General features: G+C 37.9%; 1 long non-coding RNA gene across 1 annotated transcript; it reads right to left on the reverse strand.

Annotated features, from left to right (window-relative positions):
• Positions 1-1382: 1382 nt before the first annotated feature.
• LOC137229763 (uncharacterized) lies at positions 1383-21727 on the reverse strand. The gene is made up of 3 exons (XR_010945830.1): positions 21491-21727; positions 3745-3895; positions 1383-1777 (listed from the first exon to the last, which is right to left on the reverse strand). It is a non-coding gene; the product is annotated as an uncharacterized lncRNA (long non-coding RNA).
• Positions 21728-22576: the final 849 nt, after the last annotated feature.

The following is a 22576-nucleotide window of genomic DNA, read 5'->3' on the forward strand; positions in this document are numbered from 1 at the left end:
GCCATACAAATTTCAGAGTACATCATCCCTGGAGTGAAGTCTGCTGATAATAGAGTAGAAGAGGAGGTCGGGAGCCATCTGTGCTGTGGGCACCTTCTAGGGGTTTTTTTTTTTAGTTCTTTCTTTCTATTTCTTTTTTCCTTCCCTTCTCTCTCTTTCTCTCTCTCTCTCTCTTCCCTCTTCCTTTCTCCTTCCCTTTATTTTCCTTCTCCAAATGATCAGACTTAAAGAATAGATTAAATCAGAGGAAGAGGAAGAGGTGGATATGAGCTGCGGGATTTCAAAAGAATGGAAGATGTATTGACCGTTTTAAAATACAGAGAAATCCATCCACAAGGCATATTTTTCTGCCTTCATCTCAGAATCATTGTAGAGATAGTTACCCACTAGAGCTCAAGGGTCTAGGGGGTAAATATCATAGAACTCTGGAGAGGCAAGAGACTGCAATGATTATTTACTTTCACCCCTGGGTGTACATTAGGGGAAACTGGCATTTATGTCAGTTACACTGTGTACGTGCAACATCACAGAGATGGCTGGAGGCAGAACAGGGGAGGAGTCCTGAGAAAGATGGGCTTGGACTTCAAAGATTTGAATGTGAGAGCTGGCTCCACCTCCATGTAGCAGTAGGGGCCAGCTTCCTGAGTGTGTGACCTGTGCAGTCACACAGACCCCAGGCTTAGACAGGCTCCACACTTGGTTTAATGATCTGCTGTTGCCATCTTGAATTCCTTGGTAATTTTTTTAAACAGGAGACTCTGGATTTTCACTTTGCCTGGTACCCTGAAAATTATGTAGCAGGTCCTATCCAGCCGTATGGGACCTTCAGCACATCACTCAACTTCTCAAAGTCTCAGGTTCCTTATCCGTAAAGGGATTATGGTCTTGCCCACACAGGATGGAATAATTAAGTGGGGTCATTAGGCGAAACACTTGGTAAATGATAAAGTGTTATGCAAATATAGGGCAACATTATTCGCTTTCCTGAGCGGCAGCAGGTCTCACCTAGCAATATCTTTCATGTGTTGTTGCCAGAAATTTATGGGCTGTTTTTATGTTTTTGCTCAAGGTGGTGCTGTCCCTGATTTAACTTCATGCTATCTCGTCCAGAACCTCAGCACCCTACGAAGGGTTTCTCTCTCTTCCAGAAGCACAGCCCTCAAGGGGAAAAGAGTAAGAGGGGACACTGATGGTCAGAGGAACGTTTAAGATAGAAGAAATAATTACAGTTTAGGGTAAGGACTTCAGAAGGCCACACTGAGAATGATTTAAGGGTAGTAGTTAATAGCAGTTTTTCTGCTAGGTACTCAGGCATAAAGGTCAAAAAAGCCAAACTTCTGTATTTATTCAAACATATTTGGAGAGTTAGAAGGTGGCCTTTGATAAAATAGGATGTAGGTGAATAAGCTTGTCTTGAAGGCCTCTGGTCTCTTCTTTCTTTTTCCTTTTCCCATCTCATCGGGGTTCCGCTGCTCAGAGGTGAGGGGCAGCAAGTAGGGGTGCTCTGAGTGGGAGACCCCAGGGAGAAGTAATTAAACTGGGAACAATAGGCCAGCCTCCTGGGCATTGTGGGGGTCCCCGGGGTTCTCATAAGGCTGGTATAGGGGGCACTAGGATGGAGAAGGGGGTTGAAAGATGTAGAGAAGTTTTAGAAAGACAGGGCAAGGACTCTGTTTATTAACACTTCTCAGTGCCATCAGGTGAGCAGGAAGTGAGGACGTCAATGGACATGGGATCAGAGACTCTGTTACCATCCGTGCTGGCTATAAACATAGACCTGCAACAAGAAAAAAGAGAAATAGTACAAGATTTATTTTAAAAAATAATATGTGCTCATCCAGATTATTGTGAGACCCGTGAAAGTATTTGTGATTAGTTACCCTCCCCCCTGAAACACACATATGCAGTAACTTTTATGTATACCTTTACTAGGGAGAAAATTCAGTTTGTTTTGAATTCTGTTTGACCATGATATTCATATTAGTGCACTTTTAATCTTTTTTATGAATTGCATATACCTGAAGTTTATTGTTTTATCCTTTATTATAACATTTTTAAAAATTATTTATTTTTACAGTAGGTCCTTGCTGGTCATCTATTTTATTTTATTTTTATTTTTATTTTATTTTATTTTTTTTTGCGGTTCGCGGGCCTCTCACTGTTGTGGCCTCTCCCGTTGTGGAGCACAGGCTCCGGACGCGCAGGCTCAGAGGCCGTGGCTCATGGGCCCAGCTGCTCCGCGGCATGTGGGATCCTCCTGGACCGGGGCACGAACCCGTGTCCCCTGCATTGGCAGGTGGACTCTCAACCACTGCGCCACCAGGGAAGACCAGTCATCTATTTTAAATATAGCAGAGTGTACATGTCAATCCCAAACTCCCAATCTACCCTTCCCCTCCACCCTTCTCCCCCTGGTAACCATAAGGTTCATTCTCTAAGTCTGTTTCTGTTTTGTAAATAAGTTCATTTGTTTGGGATTTTATTCGATTATAATGCTCAAATTAGTGCACTTTTTATCTTTGATTATGAGTGTAGCCTGGTTATCAGTTTGGGACTCACTAAACACCAGGAAGGAGTGGCATGAGAATGTGTGGAGGACACTGGTGTATATGTTAGTAAATCAAAAGTGTGATGGAAAAACAAAAACAGAACAGAGTAAGGAGGATCAGGGTAGTGTCGGCCAGTAGGTCTGTTAAGAAGAGGATGTTTGAAAAAAAATTGAAGGTCGTGAAGTACAAGGAAGGAAATGATTAGTAATCCCAGATGAGGACAGACATTATTTTTTTACAGTAAGGCTACATTCAGCCCATTAACATTGCCCAAGTGAAAAGGCATCAGAGAGGAAGAGTGATGTGGGCTGTCAGCTATGGATACAGAGGCCACAGCGAAGCGCCTCACCCAGACCTGCGTGGTCTTGGCCCCTCCCGTTAGTGGCCTCAGAGACGTGTCTGTCATGTCCCAGCACATTTAGCACACCTCGCCCAGCACAGGGAGGGATGAAAGGGATCTTAGACCGAGGGGAGCCCGTGCTTCAAAAACACCTAGCGACAAACAGTCCTAGGAGGATGGCCCCAGGAAAAGGTAGAGAAAACCGAATTATTCTGATTCACCTTCTCCTGTTAATTGGGTCCCTTTGTACCACAGGAGACTTTTGGGAGGGAAAATCAGCTTATTTCTCTCCTTTAATATGGAGTGTAGCTTTTTGAGACCTCATTCAATATTCCTTCTGTATCCTTAAAGAAATACTCTTGAGGTAAGACCCGTTTCTGGAAGGGTGGGGCTCAGGTCCTCCAAGCATTGGGTTAGAGGGAGGAGTAACTTCTTCCCTGACCTGAGACAGAAAATGCCCCCCAGCTTCTTTTCTCGCTCTAATGAAAAGCTCTGAAGTCCAGAAACCTCCTCAGCTTCACTTCTCTTCTTGATCTGGATCTTTCTAAGAGGAGTCTATCCCGACCAATAAGATTGCTGCAGATCTGGGCTTCCCCAGATACTCTCCACACAAAGCCTCCCTTTGGGGGCTGTTGGGAATTTCCAGTTTGCCACTAAAGTTGAATGGTAACTCAGTGACCGGATGTAACTCTATTTTCAAAGTTGGGGATCTTATAATTCCAGAGGTTACTGAGTTTGTTGCTTCTGGGAAATAGTAAATGTCCCAGAGTTCTTGGATGAGTGCATTCTATTGGCCCTGCGTCTTGATACAATAGACTTCCTGCATCTTTTGCACGGGGATGAGATCTTACTCACCTTTCACTCTTGGTCAAGAGAAGAGAAGATATGGGTGAAGTGGTGGACTTGCCTTAGGCATACCTTTGAGTCTCCCACTCTTGAACTTTCTTTTTTTTTTTTTGATCTCCATGTTTCTGTCTCTGATTCTCTTGCCACTGAGATTTGATGACTATTTGGGGGAGTGAAAAAAGAGACAAACAGGGAAATGAGTCCCAACCTAGAGGTTCATAAAGATAATTAGAAAGTCCATGAGCTACTTTTACTTTTTCAAGCATGAGAAATATTTATTTGGGAAAAGTTATAATGGTTAACTAAAATGTCTGAATCTTTTCTTTCTCTTGGAATTAAATCAGCCCAGTGTGGCATTTATCTGAAGCTGATCAGAAGCTATGATTGGCTTTGATGCCACAGTCTTTACTTCTTTTTCCATCATATATTTTCTAATATATGATATTATTTACTTATTGGTGGTGTTTATTGTATTTTGTTAGTCTCCCCTACTAGAACATGAGCTCCATGAGAACAGAAGAATTTTAATATTTTCCTCATTGTTATAACCCAAACATCTAGAGCAGTTTAGGAAGTATATTATATATTGTACAAAACAAATAAATGAATGAGTATTTACAGAAAGTTTCAATTCAAGTCAATAATTTGTTGCAGAGTTCTTACTCTGTTCTCCACCCTGTTCTAGTTGCAGAATGGATACACAGAATATCAGGGGTTCTTCATATCCACCTACCTACCTAGAAGAACTATACAGGATGACACGACCCTAGGAAGATTTTTTTTTTTTTTTTTTTTTTTTGCGGTACGCGGGACTCTCACTGTTGTGGCCTCTCCTGTTGCGGAGCACAGGCTCCGGACACGCAGGCTCAGCGGCCATGGCTCACGGGCCCAGCCGCTCCGCAGCAGGTGGGATCTTCCCGGACAGGGGCACAAACCCGTGTCCCCTGCATCGGCAGGTGGACTCTCAACCACTGTGCCAGCAGGGAAGCCCCCTAGGAAGCTTTTAATGAAGGAGTATGAGCTGAGTGATTGCCACTCTTTCACTGACTACCTGGGCAGTGATCCAAGATAAGGTGCATATATGTCCTGAAACTTAGTTTCTGCATCTGTAATGAATGATAATAATACCAACTGGCTTTTTGAGAACCTAAAATGAAATAATACATGCACCAAGCACCTAGTTGGTTGTCTGTCATATAATATGCATTCAACAAATGTTAATTCCTCTCTTCTTACTTTGATAGGCAATAAAACCAAGGGGAAAACAAGCTATAAAGTAATGCATTTTCCCAGCAACAGCTCCTAGGGGGTAAGCATTATTTCTTTTATGAATTCTTGACAGCTTCTTATTTCTGCGTACTTAAAGAAAATATTTATATCATCACTAAAAATTGCTTTTCAGGTCATTAACCTATCTTATTGGGACAAGCTAAAAAATATCATTTGATTATTGAATTACTACAGTTATTTTTCATATGTGTGTATGGTACCCCCTCCTTCAGCTAGATTATAAAAGCTACCTTTGTCTCCCATAGTACTTGATAAGTTTTGTATAGAAGTGTTCAGTACATTTTGTTCATAGGTTGTTTAATGAAGATTCTCCACTGTGTTGTTAAACTTCCCACACTGTGCTTTCTGAAGAGAAGCTCCCCTTAGTCCCTACCTGTTCAACCCATTAGACTTATATCTGGCCCCCGTCATGGGAATTCCCAAGGTAGTTTACACAGTAAAGTCAGAGGTGGCTTGCTCTTCTGTGCCGCTGGAATGCCTGGGTCTCTGGATTCACTGCTGCCGTATTTCTGGGGAAGCTCATTGGGAGCTGGTGCCAAAGGACTGTCAGTGTATCTCGGCATTCTCCCAAATTTTCAACATAACCGGAAAAACATTAGGCTCTTCTGGGGATACAATTGACTAGATGACATTAAGCAAACTGCTTGAGTGTTGATGACTAAACACAGCCTTGAGGTTGCAGCCCAGTAGTTAAAAAAGAGAATTCAGGAAGGTAACAGCCTAGACACTAAACCAGTTTTTCTCAAGTATTTTCTGAGCTCCATGTTCAAAAGAATCATCAGGAGAATTTTTAAAAGATGGATCCGTAAGTCCAGCCCTAGACCTTCTGAATCAAGATTTCTGTATTTAAGCAAAACAAAGACAATAAAAAAAAAACTTCCCGAAGATCTTGGTGCACACACTCCCCCCCTCCCCATTAACCACAGAATCACTCATTGTTCACTTTTTGTTGGCCAAGTGTGTAAAGGCATTGGAGTGTTCTGTATGGTTGTTTCCTCAACATATAGCTTATACCTCTCCACTCTATCTGGTGAACTGTTGTTTATCATCACAGGGATCTGCTCATTCCTACTCTCCTGTAGGAAGCCTTTCCCAGCGGCCCTGAAGAGCCAATCTCCCCCTCCATCACATTTTCATTTGTATTTCTCTCCATTTCAGCATGTATCAAAATATTTGAAATTATTTGTTTTCCTGTGTCTTTGCTACTAAACAGTCAGCTCTTCCAAGGGAGAGTTAATGTCATTTTCATTCTTATGTCTCCTCCAGCATCAAGCACATTTAAAACATGATTTAAATGAATGAATTGATGAATAAGTGAATTCTTGGGTGGATGCTCAATTAATTAGGAAAATAATTATTTTCACCAAGAAGAAATGGCTCCAAGAGAAACACCGAGCTATGATTCCTATCGTGGATTTCTCACTGCTGATCCTGTCTTCACCTGCCCACGCACAGGCAGAACAAACACACTGTAGGCAAAGAAGAGCAGGGTCAAGAGAAACTACGCCAATCCCAAATCAGAAAATTTGCCTTCTGTCTGTGAGCTAGAGCTTGTTACCTAGGGAACCAGATTTATCTCTGTGTCCTCAATACAGTACATCTCAATGAGGGCACTTTTAATAACCAATTGATGTGTAATTGCCTGTATAAATTATGTATCTCTTGTCCAGTTCCAGCTCTGAGGCACTGAGTGGATTATAGAGAAAACCTCCTCTCAGGATTATTATGTGGCTGGTTTGATGTGATTGCAGGGCCCTTCGGAGAGTTTTAAGGGGGGTCCAATTCATTTATTTGGGGCTTTTCAGGCATGCCTTGAAGAGAAGAGATGAGAAAGGAAAAAAAAATCTTTGGACTCTGCAAACTCAGGTGACAGACAGAGAAGCAGAAATATAGAATTGTTGAAATTTTACCCCAGAAAGACCTCAGAGGTCACAGGGTTCAAATTCCTAATGGTCTAATCACCTGAAATAAAAGACATGTGAAGTGAGTGTTTGGCCTTAGCTTGAATATCTTCAGTGGTGTTAGGTGGGTTGTGTAGTGGGAAAAGCAAAGTCTTCGTGTTCAGACAAAATGGTGATCAATTCCTGAGGGACCTAGACAAGAGACTTAAGTCTCCCTGGGCCTCAGTTTCTTTGTGAAACGGGAATGATAATGCTTAGCTCCCTGGATTTCCATGACTACTCGTATAAAACTGTACAATGAGAACAACATTTTGAAAATATTAAATTTATAATAATTTCATCCTCTTCACCCTCCCAATCACAAGTCATGTCCCACTACAGCCATTCCACTATTAGAATCCTTAAGAACAAGAGGTGATGGCCACCTCTTGAAGAAGATGTCATATAAGGGATGTCAACTCCATCAAGAATGGGGAAAGGGACTTCCCTGGAGGTCCAGTGCTTAAGACTTCACCTTCCAATGCAGGGAATGCGGGTTCAATCCCTGGTCAGGGAGCTAAGATCCCACATGCCTCATGGCCAAAAAACCAAAACATAAAACTATTTTGAAGCACTATTGTGACAAATTCAATAAAGACTTTAAAAATGGTCCACATCAAAAAAACTCTTAAAAAAAAAAAAAGGATGGGAAGAAAAGAAGGCCCTTTCAGTTAGCAGGGAGCATAACTGAAGCAGAAGATGCAGATGTGTGGCGAGGGTGGGTTTCAATATTTGTATCCCTAGTTTAGGGAAAATCCTGGAGGGGTAGAGCTAGGAGGGTTGAGGGGAGAGCTGAAGATGAGGAGGTAAATGCTCTTTCCTCATACACAGTCTAGGAGGAGAACACTACACAGGGTTATCTCTTGCCAACAGTGGACACCAATAGAATAAAAATGGAAACACTGCATATTTGGGCAGAGAGACGGCACACATTAGCCTTCTTGGGCATCTGTCAGCTCCTGTGGAAGTGATCTATGGGTCTCTGAATGGTCTTCAGTATAAGCAGAGGTGGCCAATTTCAGAGCCCTGGGACCTGCCATGGAGATGCCAAGTCTAGCAGAGAGATGTCCCCACCACCTCTCCACTGAAGGGTGCTTAGCCTAAACCCCAGGCAAGATGAGGAATGTGGGCAAGGCCCAAAGGCGTCTTTAGTACCAGGAGATGAAGTGGGTCTGGTCAGCAAGGTGGGCCAGAAAGTCCTGACCAAGCCAAAATAACAACCTGTACAATCACCATCCCAAATCTATTTCCAAATGAGAATGCCAAGGCTTGGCTTGGTTAAGTAACTCACTCAAGATTACACACACGATACGTGGTGAAGCCAGAACTCAATGTGAGGTCTAGGCTACAGTGGAGGCTTTGTGAGGTCTTCTGGGATGGCTACTCAACAGGTGAAAAGCCATCAATTTGTTTATCACACAACACATTCTCCGACTGGCTCAGAGGGACCGCGCTCTGTGTCACTTGGACAGTGGGCAGATCCTCTGTGCTTCTTTTCTTCTCCCTGAGAAGTGAAGTCAAGCAGCAAGCAGAGTGAAAGCACATCCTTTTGGCCAAAAACATGTTTTATTTATATCTTAGTGTGTGACTCTGTGCTGAATGGTAGAGAAGTCACGTTCTCCAAGAACTCAGAAATAAATAGCCAGTGTCACAGACACTTATGGGTACAGACAAAGCATGAATTGAAGAAATCCATGAAGTCCAGGACAATGCATTTATCAAATAATATCATATGTGGTAAGCGGGTGGGTGAGTGCCTAACTGGGAGGAGGATGAGGAGAGTCTGATGGCAACGAAGCATGGAGAGTGTTTAGGTAAAGAGTATAGACTTTGGAGACAAACTTACTTCACCTTGCTAAGCCTCAGTTTCCTCATCTATAAATAGGAACACTTTTAGGACCTCATGAGGCTGTTTTGAAGATTAAATGAGTGAGTGCTCATAAAATACCTAGCACAAGTTCTAACAGTGATTACATGGGAACTGTTAAGTATTGCTATTGTTCTAATCATTGTGATTTCTTAGCACAGACTTGTGAGGGCCCTGGAAAGACCATCAACCTTTCCTTGATCCATGAGGAGTATAAAGTTCAAAGGGAACCTATGTTTTCTTCCAGGCTTCCCCCGTGGAAGAAGAGAGGTAGAAGCATCCCACAGACTTGATGCCTAGACTCAGTTCTTAGGCATTTAGTAAGGAGAACCATCTTTCCGTTCCCAGTGGCCCCAAGTGGGCACAACCTAGCCACTGCCCAACTGTGGTTCTATGGTAGGCTCTTAACCTTGTGCAAGGGGTGCGGCTGTCCAGCTCTACCAGAGGTGCCAAGTTCCCTCCTGACCCATCACCACCTCCCCAGAAATGAGGACTTTTAACTTCCCTCTACCTGATACCTTGCTTTGTTTGAAATAATCTTGAGATAATTTTCTTATTTAAATCTAAGCCTTTTAAACAAGGCTTCTAATGCAGGACTCAAAGAATTAGCAACAAGGGATAATTTATTATGTCATGTTTCAATACGTTAATAATATAATTTTATACCTAGTTAAATTGAAAGCAAATGGAATTCAGTCTCATCCTAATCACAGTCTTTCTAACTCTCTGATGTCCATGTTTTATCCCAATTATCAAGTATTCTGATGTGAATAAATACATAATTCCAGGGACTTTCCTCTACTTTCACACCTCAGGTTGAAACTGCTTTTCTTCTTCAATGGCCCTAAAAGGTGAACCACTGCCTGAGAAATTCACTTTTTATTTTCTTGGTAACTTGCAAAAACCTTGGCTCTTAATCTTAGTGCCCCAGATACAATGAGAATAACCAGGAATTGTAAAGTGTGTTGAGATATGTGAGTGTAGAGGTGCGTAAGTGCCTTGGGAGAGTCCCTATAAAACTGAATTCAGAGTAGAGTGGATAAGGGGCTGTTAAATCACTTAGGATGATAAAAGAGCTGATCAGAGCCATGGAGGCCTTGTCTTCTTGAATTAATTAATTGCACTCTTGTGCCATTTCCTGGCAACTAAGGTCTTTAAGGGACTTAGAGCCGAAATTTAGTATTACCACAGAGGCTAGTTGGGATCTTCTTTCCTTTGCCCTGATACCTTCTGAATTGATGATTATGAATACTAATAGCTTCTATTAATTGAACGTCTATTATCGGCAGGAATTTTACTTATATTATCCTTAATTCTCATAAACACTCTTTAAAGTGGGTGTTATTAGTCCTATTTTTATAGAAGGAGAAACCAAACACCATAAAAGTGAATACAAGTGTCCTATGATTTTATACTTGATAAGCCACAGAGTTGGAATTCCAATCCAGAAGCCCTGGCTTTCCCTTACTTCTCAACTTGGCCCAAATCTCTAAAGCAGCATCCCCAGGGGAAAGCAGTTTATGGAGCTCAGAGAGGCCCCTGGTTCCCAACAGCTCCAGTGACAGCTGGGGGTGGAAGGTGGAACAGAGAGATGGAGGCTGCAGGCTATTTTCAGAAACAGCCCCTGTTCGACTGATGATGGCTCCTGTCCATACAAGCGGCCAGAATCCACGTGGGATCTTCCCCAGGCAGCTGAGCCAAGGGGGAGCCACTCAGCATGGTAGTCTTCTGATTGCAGAGGGTAACTTGGCTTTGAAAAGGGAAGGATAAAATATTTTAGAACAGAGTTGGCCAACTCTCTGTAAAAGGGCAGGTAGCAGATATTTTAGGCTTAGTAAACCATATGGTCCCTCACAACTGCTCAAGTGGGTTGCTCTCGAGAAAGCAGACATACACAATGTGCCAACAATTGGGTGTGCCTCTGTTACAGCAAAACTTTATTTATAGACATTGAAATTTGAATTTCATATAATTTTCATGTAATACAACATATATTTTTTTGACTTTCCCCCCCACCATTTTAAATGTAAAAACTATTCTTAGCTTACAGCCATTCTTAGCAGGGGTTGGGTCAGACTTGGCCTGTGGGCTGTAGTTTGCCAACCTCTGTTTTAGACATTCATAATATTTTTAATTTTTAATTTATAATAGCAGCTAATAATTTTTGAGTGTACATAATAGACCAGGGATTGGGCTGTGCACTTTATTTTTCTAGGTTAGGATCTTCGATTTTTTTTTTAATTATAAAATAATTCTTATATATAAAAGTAAATATATATATATACACACACGTATATGAAAAAGCTGTAACTAATAGTATTAATATGAACAAATGTGTAACTAACACCACCTTAAAAAGTATAAATTGCTCGGGCTTCCCTGGTGGTGCAGTGGTTGAGAGTCCGCCTGCCAATGCAGGGGACACAGGTTCGTGCTCCAGTCCGGGAGGATCCCACATGCTGTGGAGTGGCTGGGCCCGTGAGCCGTGGCCGCTGAGCCTGCGCGTCCGGAGCCTGTGCTCCGCAAAGGGAGAGGCCACGGCAGTGAGAGGCCCGCGTACGGGAAAAAAAAAAAAAAAAAGTAGAAATTGCTCATACCTTTGAACCACTGGTCTTCCCTCCATATATTACACCATCTCTATCCTGACAAGAAGTAAATTTTGTGTCTCTAAGTATTTTTTCCTTTCATGAAAGAACACAAGTACAGAAAAACAAAGCATGTGTATAATTGAACACATAATCATAAAACTAACACCTATCTTCATTCCTTGAACAGAGAAATAGATAAAAATAGAGCATCACCAACACCTTTCCCCTTATGCCCCTCCTTGAGCACAATGCCTTGCCTCCACTCTCCTGGATTTAGTGATAATCATTTCCTGCTTCTCTTTTAAAATCTTATTCCACCTGTTGGAGGAGGTCATTGAGAGGACATGACCACTGGGTCACCCGCGAGCTGTTCCCAAGCAGTCGGAGGCTCCTCACCCATCCCCTGTCCTTGGAATGTAAGCTCTGCCCACCATTCCCACGTTTACAAGGACATGATCCTGAGAGAGCATCTGAACTGTATGCATCACTGAACCCATTTAAGGCTTCTATATGAACTTTTAAGATTCTGGTGGGCTGATGCGAGGATCTATGCATCTTCCGTCCACCCCAGACAAGCCTTATAGGTAAGTTCCCTTGCTTATTAAATCTGCCACCTGCCAATCTGGAGTGGCTGACTCTTCTGTCTCTCTCTGCCTTCCATGTGAGAGGCCAGTTTCAGATTTCACCAGGGAAACTCCTCAACACAGCTGTGTATTCATACCATAAAAAAAAAAATCTATCTATCTATCTATCTATCTACAACCTGCTTTATATACTATATGATTGGAATCATATTATATGTATTATTTTGGTTTGGCTTCTTTCATGGAGCCCATGGTATCCTAACATGCTTTAGTTTCTGGTAATTTGGTGGTAACTCATTGTGGTTTTAATTTGCATTTCTCCATTACTAATGAATTAAACACATTTTCACATATTTATTAGTCATTTGGATTTCTACTTTTGTGAAGTGCCTGTTCACATCTTTGGTTTATTTCACTTTTTATCTTTTCTTTATTCTGTATGCATGCTCTTTGTCAGTTGTATAAATTACAAAGATATTCTCTTTGTATATTGTTTTTTCACTTTATGCTGTCTTTTGATGAACAGAAGTCTTTGACATAATGCAAGTCATCATTGATGCTGTTTCTTTTTTAATAAATAAATTCTTTACCACCTTGAAATAATGAAGATATTTTCCTATATTGTCATTTAGGATATCTGTACTTTTTATTTTTGGATTTTTAAAATTCTTGACTTGGAACTGATTTTTTTAAAAATATCTTTATTGGAGTATAATAGCTTTACATTGTTCTGTATCAGCTATAAGTATACATATATCCCCATACCCCCTCCCACTTGTGTCTCCCTTCCATCCTCCCTATCCCACCCCTCTAGGTGGTTACAAAGCACCGAGGTGATCTCCCTGTGCTATGCGGCTGCTTCCCACTAGCTATCTATTTTACATTCCGTAGTGTGTATATGTCAATGCCACTCTCTCACTTCGTCCCAGCTTATTCTTCCCTCTCCCTGTGTCCTCAAGTCCATTCTCTATGTCTGCGTCTTTATTCCTGCTGGAACTGATTTTTAATATGATTTTTGTATGTGAGATAAGGCTTCAATTCCTTTCTCCCTTCTTCCTTTCTTTTTTTGGTAGAGATATCCAATTGTTTTGGAAACACTGTTTAAAGGGTATAGGATTCTAGTGATCTAAAATGACAACTCTGTCAGAAATAGCTGTCATTATATACCTGGATCAGTTTCAAGGGTTTCTGTTCTGTTTCATGGGTCTATTTGTCTACTTTTATTCCAACACTATGTTATCTTAGTATAGCTTTATAATAGACCTTGATATCTAATAGAGCTATGAGTTCAATGTTGGGCAAAGGGAGAAATGGGATTAATGATCGAAGACTGGAAAACTTGGTCTCTTTCAAATACTGATCTGTAAACAAGGTTCATTTCTTTATTTATTTAGGTTTACCTCCAGTCACTGTTGAATAGAAATGGAAATAGTGATAATTAATTTTTTATTCTGATGTTAAAAGTAAAGCTTTCTGAAGAAGGCAGACTTCTAAAATGCCCCAAATGATTTCCACCTCCTTGAATTCATATCTTTCAACATTAAATATGACATTAACTTTATTTTTTTACAGATGCCTTCAATCAACTTGAGGGAGCATTTTTTTCCATTCAGAGTTCATTGAACATTTTAATAATGAATTAGTGTTGGGTTTTTCAAATGCTTTTTCTGCATCTCTTGAGATGATCACTTGACTTTTATCCATTATTACTATGGTATATCCTATTAATAGATTTTGGGATGTTAAACAAACCTTTCACTCTTGGTATAAATCTTACTTTGTCAAATTGTATGATCTTTCATATATGTTGCTGGATTTGGTGCTTTTTTTTTTTTTTTTTGGTAATGTGTGTAAGAGATGTTGATCTACATTTTTTCAGTGATGTCTTCAGTTTGGCATCAGGATAGTGCTAGTTTCATAGAATAAGTTGAGGTGTGTTCCTTCCTGTTCTATTATTTGGGAAGAATTAGTTTATATATATATATATACTAAATATATATAAAATGTTTAGTAGAATTCACAAGTGAAGCCATCTGGGCCTTGTTTTTTACTTTTTGGGAAGTTTTGATGTTTGATCTCCTTACCTGTTATAGGACTATTCAGATTTGCTGAGTTTTCTTGAGTCAGTTTTAGTAATTGTTGCCCATGATATTTGTCCACTCCATCTAAGTTATCTAATTTGTGACATAGTTATTCATAGTATTCATAGACATGTGTGTATATGTGTGTGTGTTCCCTCTTTCATTTTATTAAGTTTATTTTTCATTGAAGTAGAGTTGAATTACAACATTGTGGTAATTACTGCTGTACAGCAAAGTGACTCAGTCATACATATATATACATTGTTTTTCATATTCTTTTTCATTATGGTTGATTTTAGTAACTAAATCTGCTCATTCTTTTGGGTCAGTCTAGATGAAATTTATCAATTTTATCGATCTTTTCCAAAGACCCATCTTTGGTTTTATTGATTTTTTTCTGTTGCTTTTTGTTTTCTATTCTCTATTTTATTTAATTTCACTTGTCTTTATTATTTCTTTCCTACTTCTTGTTTTGTGTCTTATTTGTTTTTCTTTCTCTGCTTTCTTATGGTTGAAGTTTAGATAATTAATTTAAAATTTTTCTTCTTTCTTAATTATAGGTATTACTATATATTTAACTATATATTTCCTGTGATCACTACTTTAGCAGCATTCTATACATTTTGGTAAATTGCGATTTTTCCTCTCTTATCTCAAAATATTTTCTAATTTCAATGTGAAACCTTTAATCCATTGGCTATCTAGTACTGTGTTGCTTAACTTACACATATTGTGAACTTCCCAGATATTCCTCTATTATTGATTTCTAATTTACTCCATTTCATTTTATTGTGATTATAGAGCATACCTTTCATGATTTCCATGTTTAAATTTTTTTGGATAGTTTTTGTTTTGGCCTAACACATAGTCTACACTGGATTACGTTCTGTGTGTCCTTGGGAAGAATGTGCATTCTGCTCCTGTTAGGCAGAGTGTTCTATCGATGTCTGTTCAGTCTAATTTGTCTGTAGTGTTGTTCAGTTTCTCCATTACATTCTTTGTTTATGCCTAGTTGCTCTATCTATTATTAAAATTGGGATCTTGATGTCTTCAAATATTATTGTTGTATCATCCATTTCTCCCTTTGATTCAGCCAGTTTTTGTTCATTTATTTTGAGGTTCTGTTGTTAAGTGCATATATGTTTATAATTGTTAATATTCCTGAGAGATTGACTCTTTTAATATCATTGAATGTCCCACTTTCTGTCTAATTTTTTGTTTGTTTTACAGTTTGTCTGATATTAGTATTTTCACTCCATCTATTTTATATTGTTGTTTACATGATATATATTTTCTCATCCTTTTACTTTCAATCTGTTTGTATCTTTGAGTCTGAAGTGTGTTTCCTATATATAATTTGATCTTTTTTAAAATGCAGTATAGCAAACTAAGATTTTGACTTAATTGTTTAATCCATTCACATTTAATTTTGGTGTGGAAATGGTTGGATTCATGTCTGTCATTTTACTTTTTGTTTTCTATATGTGTTATGTCTTCTTTGTTCCTTTGTTCCTCCTTTATTGCCTTATTTTGTATTAACTGGATATTTGTAGTGTTACATTTTAATTTCTCTAATGATTTAAAAATTATGTTTAGAGATATTTTCTTAGTGATTCCTCTGAGATTTACAAAATACATCTTATTATAATCTATTTCAGATTCAAAGTTAGTTTCAGTGATATATAGAAACTCTACTTCTATGTATCTCCATTCCTTCCCCCACATTCTTTTGTGCTACTATGGTTATATATTTTACAAATGTAATATGTTACAAATATAATACTTTCTTATAATTATTACTTAATACAATCTATGTCAGTTAAAAAGGCTGAGTAAAGAAAAGAGAGCAAGCATAAATTTACATAATTTGTTATAACTTTACTTTTTTATTCTTTCAGATTCTCTCCATCTCTTCCTACCAATTTTCTTGCTCCAATATAGCTTTGTTTTACTCACCTCCTTTGTACTGTTATTGTTGAACACATTGCATTTCCATATATTTAGGTCCAACAAAACAAAACAATACAACATACTGTTTTTTAAAATCAGTCAGAATGGAGAAAAGTGAGCAATGATATTGTCTTTCCTTATTACTTCCATAATTGCCTTCACTGGCACTTTTTTGTTCTATCATTTGGATTTGAATTACTGTCTGATACAGCTTGCTTTCAACTGGAAGAATTTCCTTCATACTTCTTGTAAGGAAGGTCTGCTACCAATGAGTTCTCTTAGTTTTAGCTTATCTGGGCATATCTCTATTTTGTGTTCATTTTTTAGAAGATAGTTTTTCTGGATATAAGATTCTTGATTGATAGATTTTTACTTCCTGTACTTTGAATATGTCATCCCAATATCTTCTAGCCTCATTTTTTTTCCTGATAAGTTAACTGTTAATTTTGTTTGAGTTCCTTTATACATAATGCCATTTTTATTTTACAGCTTTCAAGGTGTTCTCTTTATCTTTAACTTTCAACATTGCACATGATGTGCATGTATGGGTGTGAATATCTTTTCACTTATTTGGAATTAATTGAGCTCCTTGGATGTGTAGATTAATAGTTTTCATCAAATATGATAATTTTTAGCCATTTTTTTCTTGAAATATTTTTCTGTCTCTTTCTCCTTTACTAGTGATGCTGCCACTATGTGTATATTACAGTGCTAATTGTGTCCCACATTTCAATGAAGGTCTTTCATTTTTTTAAAACATAGACTTTATTTTAAAAATTTTTTAGCGGTATGCGGGCCTCTCACTGTTGTGGCCTCTCCCATTGTGGAGCACAGGCTCTGGATGCGCAGGCTCAGTGGCCATGGCTCACTGGCCCAACCGCTCCGCAGCATGTAGGATCTTCCTGGACCGGGGCATGAACCCGTGTCCCCTGTATTGGCAGGTGGACTCTCAACCACTGCACCACCAGGGAAGCCCTAGACTTTATTTTTAAAAGCAGTTTTCGATTTACGGCAAAATTGAACAAAAAGCGCAGATGGTTCCGTATGCTCCCTCTCCCCATACACAGACGTCCCCACCAGCAGAATCTTGTACCAGAGTGGTACATTTGTTACAACTGATAACCCATCACTGACACATTATCCCAAACCCATGGTTTACATTAAGGTTCCTTCTCAGTTTTGTATGTTCTATGGGTTTTGACAAACATGTAGTGACATGTATCTACCATTATAGTACATTGCATCATAGTTTCATGGCCCTAAAAGCCCCTTATGTTCCATTTACTCATTTTTCTTTCTTCCAAACACTGGAAACCACTGACCTTTATACTGTCTCCATAGTTTTACATATTCCAGAGTGTCATATAATTGAAATCACACAGTATGTATCTTTTCCAGATTGGCTTATTTCCCTTAGTAATATTCATTTAAGTTTCTTCCATGTCTTTTTCTGTCTTCACACTTTATTTCTTTTTAGCATTGTATAACAGTCCATTGTATGGATATATCACAGTTTATCCATTCACTGAAGGACATTTTTGTTGCTTCCAAATTTTGTCAATTATGAACGAAGCTAGTATAAACATTTATATACAAGTTTTTGGATGGACATATGTTTTCAGCTCATTTTGGTAAATACAAAGGAGTGTGATTACTGGATTATAAGTTAAGAGTATATTTAGTTTTGAAAAAAATGAAAAACTGGTTTTTAAGTGTCCATTTCATTTTGGAATCCCACCAGTAATGACTGAGAGTGCCTGTTTCTCCACATCCTTGCCAACATTTGGTGCTGTCAGTATTTTGGATTTTAGTCATTCTAATAGGTGTGTAGTGGTATCTCACTGTTTAAATTTGCAAGTATCTTTTCATATGCCTATTTTCCATATGTATATCTTCTTAATGAGGTATCTGTTTATATATTTTACCCATTTTTAATAGAGTTGGTCATTTTCTTACTGTAGAATTTTAAGAATTCTTTGTATATTTTGGATATCAGTCCTTTATCAGATATTTGTTTTACAAATATTTCCTTCCAGTTTCATTCTCTTGATATGCCTTTCACAGAGCAGTAGTTTCTGATTTTAATTTTGCAAGTGTATGTCGAGTTGTCTCACCACCATTTGTTGCTCCCTGGTCAAGAATCAGTTGACTTTTTTTTATTTGTGTGGGTCTATTTTTGGATCTCTATTCTGTTTCAGTGATCTATTTGTCCATTTCTTCACTGGTACCACACTGTCTTGATACTGCAGTTTTTTATGTAGTAAGTCTTGAATTCAGATATCATCAGTCTTCTAAATTTGTTCTTTTTCTTCAGTTTTGTTCTTTTTTCTTTATTGTGTTGATTATTCTGCATCTTTTGCCTCTCTATACAAACTCTAGAACCAGTTTGTCAACCTTCACAAAATAACTTGCTAGGATTTTTATTGGGATTGTGTTAAATCTATAGATCAACTTGGGAAGAACTAACATCTTAATAATCTTGAGTATTCCTAGCCATGAACTTATTATATCCCTCCAATTATTTAATTCTTTTGATTTCTTTAATTAGAGTTATTTTCAGTGTTTGAATTATTTTTCTTTTCTGTTTTACAGATTGCATCATTTCTATTGATCTATATTCAAGTTCACTGATTCTTCTTTTTCTGTCATCCCTAATCTACTCTTGAACCTTTGAATTGTCTTTCTTGTTATTGCTTATTTCAACTCTGTAACTTCCATTTGGTTCTTTTAAATAATTTTTATCTCCTTATTTATATTATCTATTGATGCTTCATTGTCACTATACCTTCCTTTAATTCTGTATGCACAGTTTTCTTTACTTCTTTGAACATATTTAAGTGTTTTAACGTCTTTGCTAAGTCACAGCAATTCATTTTTCACAGAAGGACACGTCAAAGAAAATATAATACCATTACACTTAATGCCCTTTTATTCCCTTCTCCACAAACCCCCCTCCCAAAAAAATAATTACTCTCTTGACTTCTAACCACATTACTTTTTATTTTTAATTTTTAAATTGGTTTTAATTTTTATAGATTCCAGTACTGTATGTAGAGTCTCTATCTTTTAAAATACCTATTCAACTATTTCTCTGTTTTCTTATATAGATTATTTATAGTTAGTCAAAAGTATTTTATGCTATTTTCAATATCTGGCTAACTTGTGAACTTGCTTTTATTTTATCTTTTCATTTTCCTCTCTCACATGTATCAATTATTTGATCATGTCTACTCACATGCCTAGTAATTTTATTTTAAAAGTTAGATATGGTATTTTAAAAATTATAGAGGGTCTAGAAAATATTATTTTCATGAAGAAATAGTTTACCTTTTCCTCTACGGAGTATATAGGGGGGAAGATAAGGACCTTGATTTAATTAGGACTAAGCTTGGACATAGGTGGCTCACAGGATTAGTAATACTCAGTCTACCTCTGGTTTGGCTGTTTCTAAACCTTTCTGGCACTTTTAATTGCAAGCTTGGTGAGTCTTTGTCTTCCCCACTTTTTTTTTTCTTTTTAAAAGTTTTTATTGGAATATAGTTGGTTTACAATGTTGTATTACTTTCAGGTGTACAGCAAAGTGAAACAGTTATACATATACATATAACCATTCTTTTTTTTAGATTCTTTTCCCATATAGTCCTTTACAGAATATTGATTAAAGTTCCCTGTGCTATACAGTAGGTCCTTGTTAGTTATCTATTTTATACATAGTAATGTATATATGTCAATCTAAGTCTCCCAATTTATCCCTCCCCCCCTTACTCCCTGGTAACCATAAGTTTGTTTTCTACATCTGTGACTCTTTTTTTTTGTAAATAAGTTCATTTGTACCCTTTTTTTAGATTCCACATATAAGCAATATCATATAATACGTCTTTCTCTGCCTGATTTACTTCATTCAGTATGACAATCTCTAGGTCCATCCATGCTGCTGCAAATGGCATTATTTTGTTCTTTTTTATGGCTGAGTAATATTCCATTGTATATATGTACCATATCTTCTTTAACCATTCCTCTGTTGATGGACATTTAGGTTGCTTCCATGTCCTGGCTATTGTAAATACTGCTGCTATAAACATTGGGGTACATGCCTCTTTTGAATTATGGTTTTCTCTGGGTATATTCCCAGTAGTGGGATTGCTGGGTCATATCAAATTACCAATGGCATTTTTCCCATAACTAGAACAAAAAATTTTACAATTTACATGGAAACACAAAAGACCCCATATAGCCAAAGCAATCTTGAGAAAGAAAAACAGAGCTGGAGGAATCAGGCTCCTGGACTTCAGACTGTACTACAAAGCTACAGTAATCAAGACAGTATGATACTGGCACAAAAACAGAAACAGAGATCAATGGAACAGGATAGAAAGCCCAGAGATAAACCATGCACATAGGGTCACCTTATCTTTGATAAAGGAGGCAAAAATATACAATGGAGAAAAGATATCCTTTTCAATAAGTGGTGCTGGGAAAACTGGACAGCTACATGTAAAAAAAATGAAATTAGAACACTCCCTAACACCATACACAAAAATAAACTCAAAATGGATTAAAGACCTAAATGTAAGGCCAGACACTATAAAACTCTTAGAGGAAAACATAGGCAGAACACTCTCTGACATAAACCACAGCAACATCTTTTTTGACCCACCTCCTAGAGTAATGAAAATTAAAACAAAGATAAACAAATGGGACTTAATTAAACTTAAAAGCTTTTGCACAGCAAAGGAGACCATAAACAAGACAAAAAGACAACCCTCAGAACGGGAGAAAATAATCTCAAATGAAGCAACTGACAAAGGATTAATCTCCAAAATATACAAGCAGCTCATGCAGCTCAATATCAAAAAAACAAATAACCCAATACAATAAATGGGTGGAAGACCTAAACAGACATTTCTCCAAAGAAGATATACAGATGGCCAACAAACACTTGAAAAGGTGCTCAACATCACTAATTATTAGAGAAATGCATATCAAATTACAATGTAGTATCACCTCACACTGGTCAGAATGGCCATCATAAAAAATCTACATACAGTAAATGCTGGAGAGGGTGTGGAGAAAAGGGAACCCTCATACACTGTTGGTGGGAATGTAAATGGATATAACTACCATGGAGAACATTATGGAGGTTCCTTAAAAAACTAAAAATAGAACTACTATATGTCTTCCCCACTTTAGATAAAAGAATACATATTCTTATCATTGGTAACTGTCATTTATAAAGAATAACTCCTAACCTATATCTTTGTCCCAGGTGATATGGGGTTAGGTCCAAGTCTTAGAATCTTAAATATTCCCTTTCCCCTTGGTCATATGCTGAGGTGTTTTTAGTTTTGCTGAAAACTAAAGTGACATTTCAAATTCCATTTAAACTAGTGAGATGTATCACTTTATTTGCAAAAGGATGGCTGTCAAATAGCAACGCTTATAAGCATCAACAAACCTGTGTTCCAGCTTTTTGTGGCTTTATGAGACTGATAGGTACTGCTATCTTGCCATTGCAGTGCAGTTACTGATGTTCTGGTATCCGATACGCAGCCAGGAAGTTATTCCAAGAATGAACCTCTGAGGATGAGATCACATGTTTATTTATAGCTTCTGACACCAGCAATACCAATATTTTGTTCTCCAGGTTAGCTTTAAGATTTCAGAAAAATGGAAGGCTGTCCCTCAAAATGGCTTTTAATCACAGTGGCCACATGAAGCATATCAAGCATATGAAACCTCCAATTGCTAGCAAAGAGGTAATGATGCCGTCAGCTATTGGCTAAATTTCAGGCAGCGCATCAACTCTGGGATTGAGCGTTTCCATAGTTACCTTGACTGATGTAATCATCCCACATGGGAGGTGGGATTAAAATATCCAAGAAAAGAAGTATCTAGGGGAAAAACTCATTTCTGTTTTTCATTTTTGCTGGGAAATTCCCTAATATCTTTTTGAACTGAAACCAGGTCCATTTTCCTTGTTATAAAAGCTAAGTGAGTAAGCATTTTGAGTTTATAATAGTGGGATGGGAAAATTGGGAAAATTGTATGTTTCTGTATTTGTTTGAGTTTGTGTGCATGGTTTGAGTTTGTGTGAATTAGTTTGAAGCAGGTTCTACAAACTAATACATATATATATATATATATATATATATATATATATATATATATATATATATATATATATGTATAGGCCAAGGCCAGGGAACACCCTTAGTCTTCATTCTGGTCTGTAGAAAACGAATTGTGAGTATTATTCATTTAAAAAATAGGTTTGTGAGAAAACACAATGCAGCAACAGAGAAGCTCAACACTCTTACTTTTCAAGTCCTATCATCAGCCACCTCACCAAATGGATGTGTGAAGCGTGGGTGTGCACACACTATACACATATGTGCACACTTACAAAGGCACACTCACCTAATCTCCGATACTTTCCATCTGTCAGTGAGAATGAGTCTTTCCAATCATTTTTAAAACCATTCTGTTTTTGTGAAGCTTTGAGGTTGTACCCCATGAAAGCTTGGCAGGAAGCATACGTTTC

The sequence above is a fragment of the Pseudorca crassidens genome, chromosome 9, assembly GCF_039906515.1.
Source record: "Pseudorca crassidens isolate mPseCra1 chromosome 9, mPseCra1.hap1, whole genome shotgun sequence".
In the NCBI taxonomy this organism is placed as follows: Eukaryota; Metazoa; Chordata; class Mammalia; order Artiodactyla; family Delphinidae; genus Pseudorca; species Pseudorca crassidens.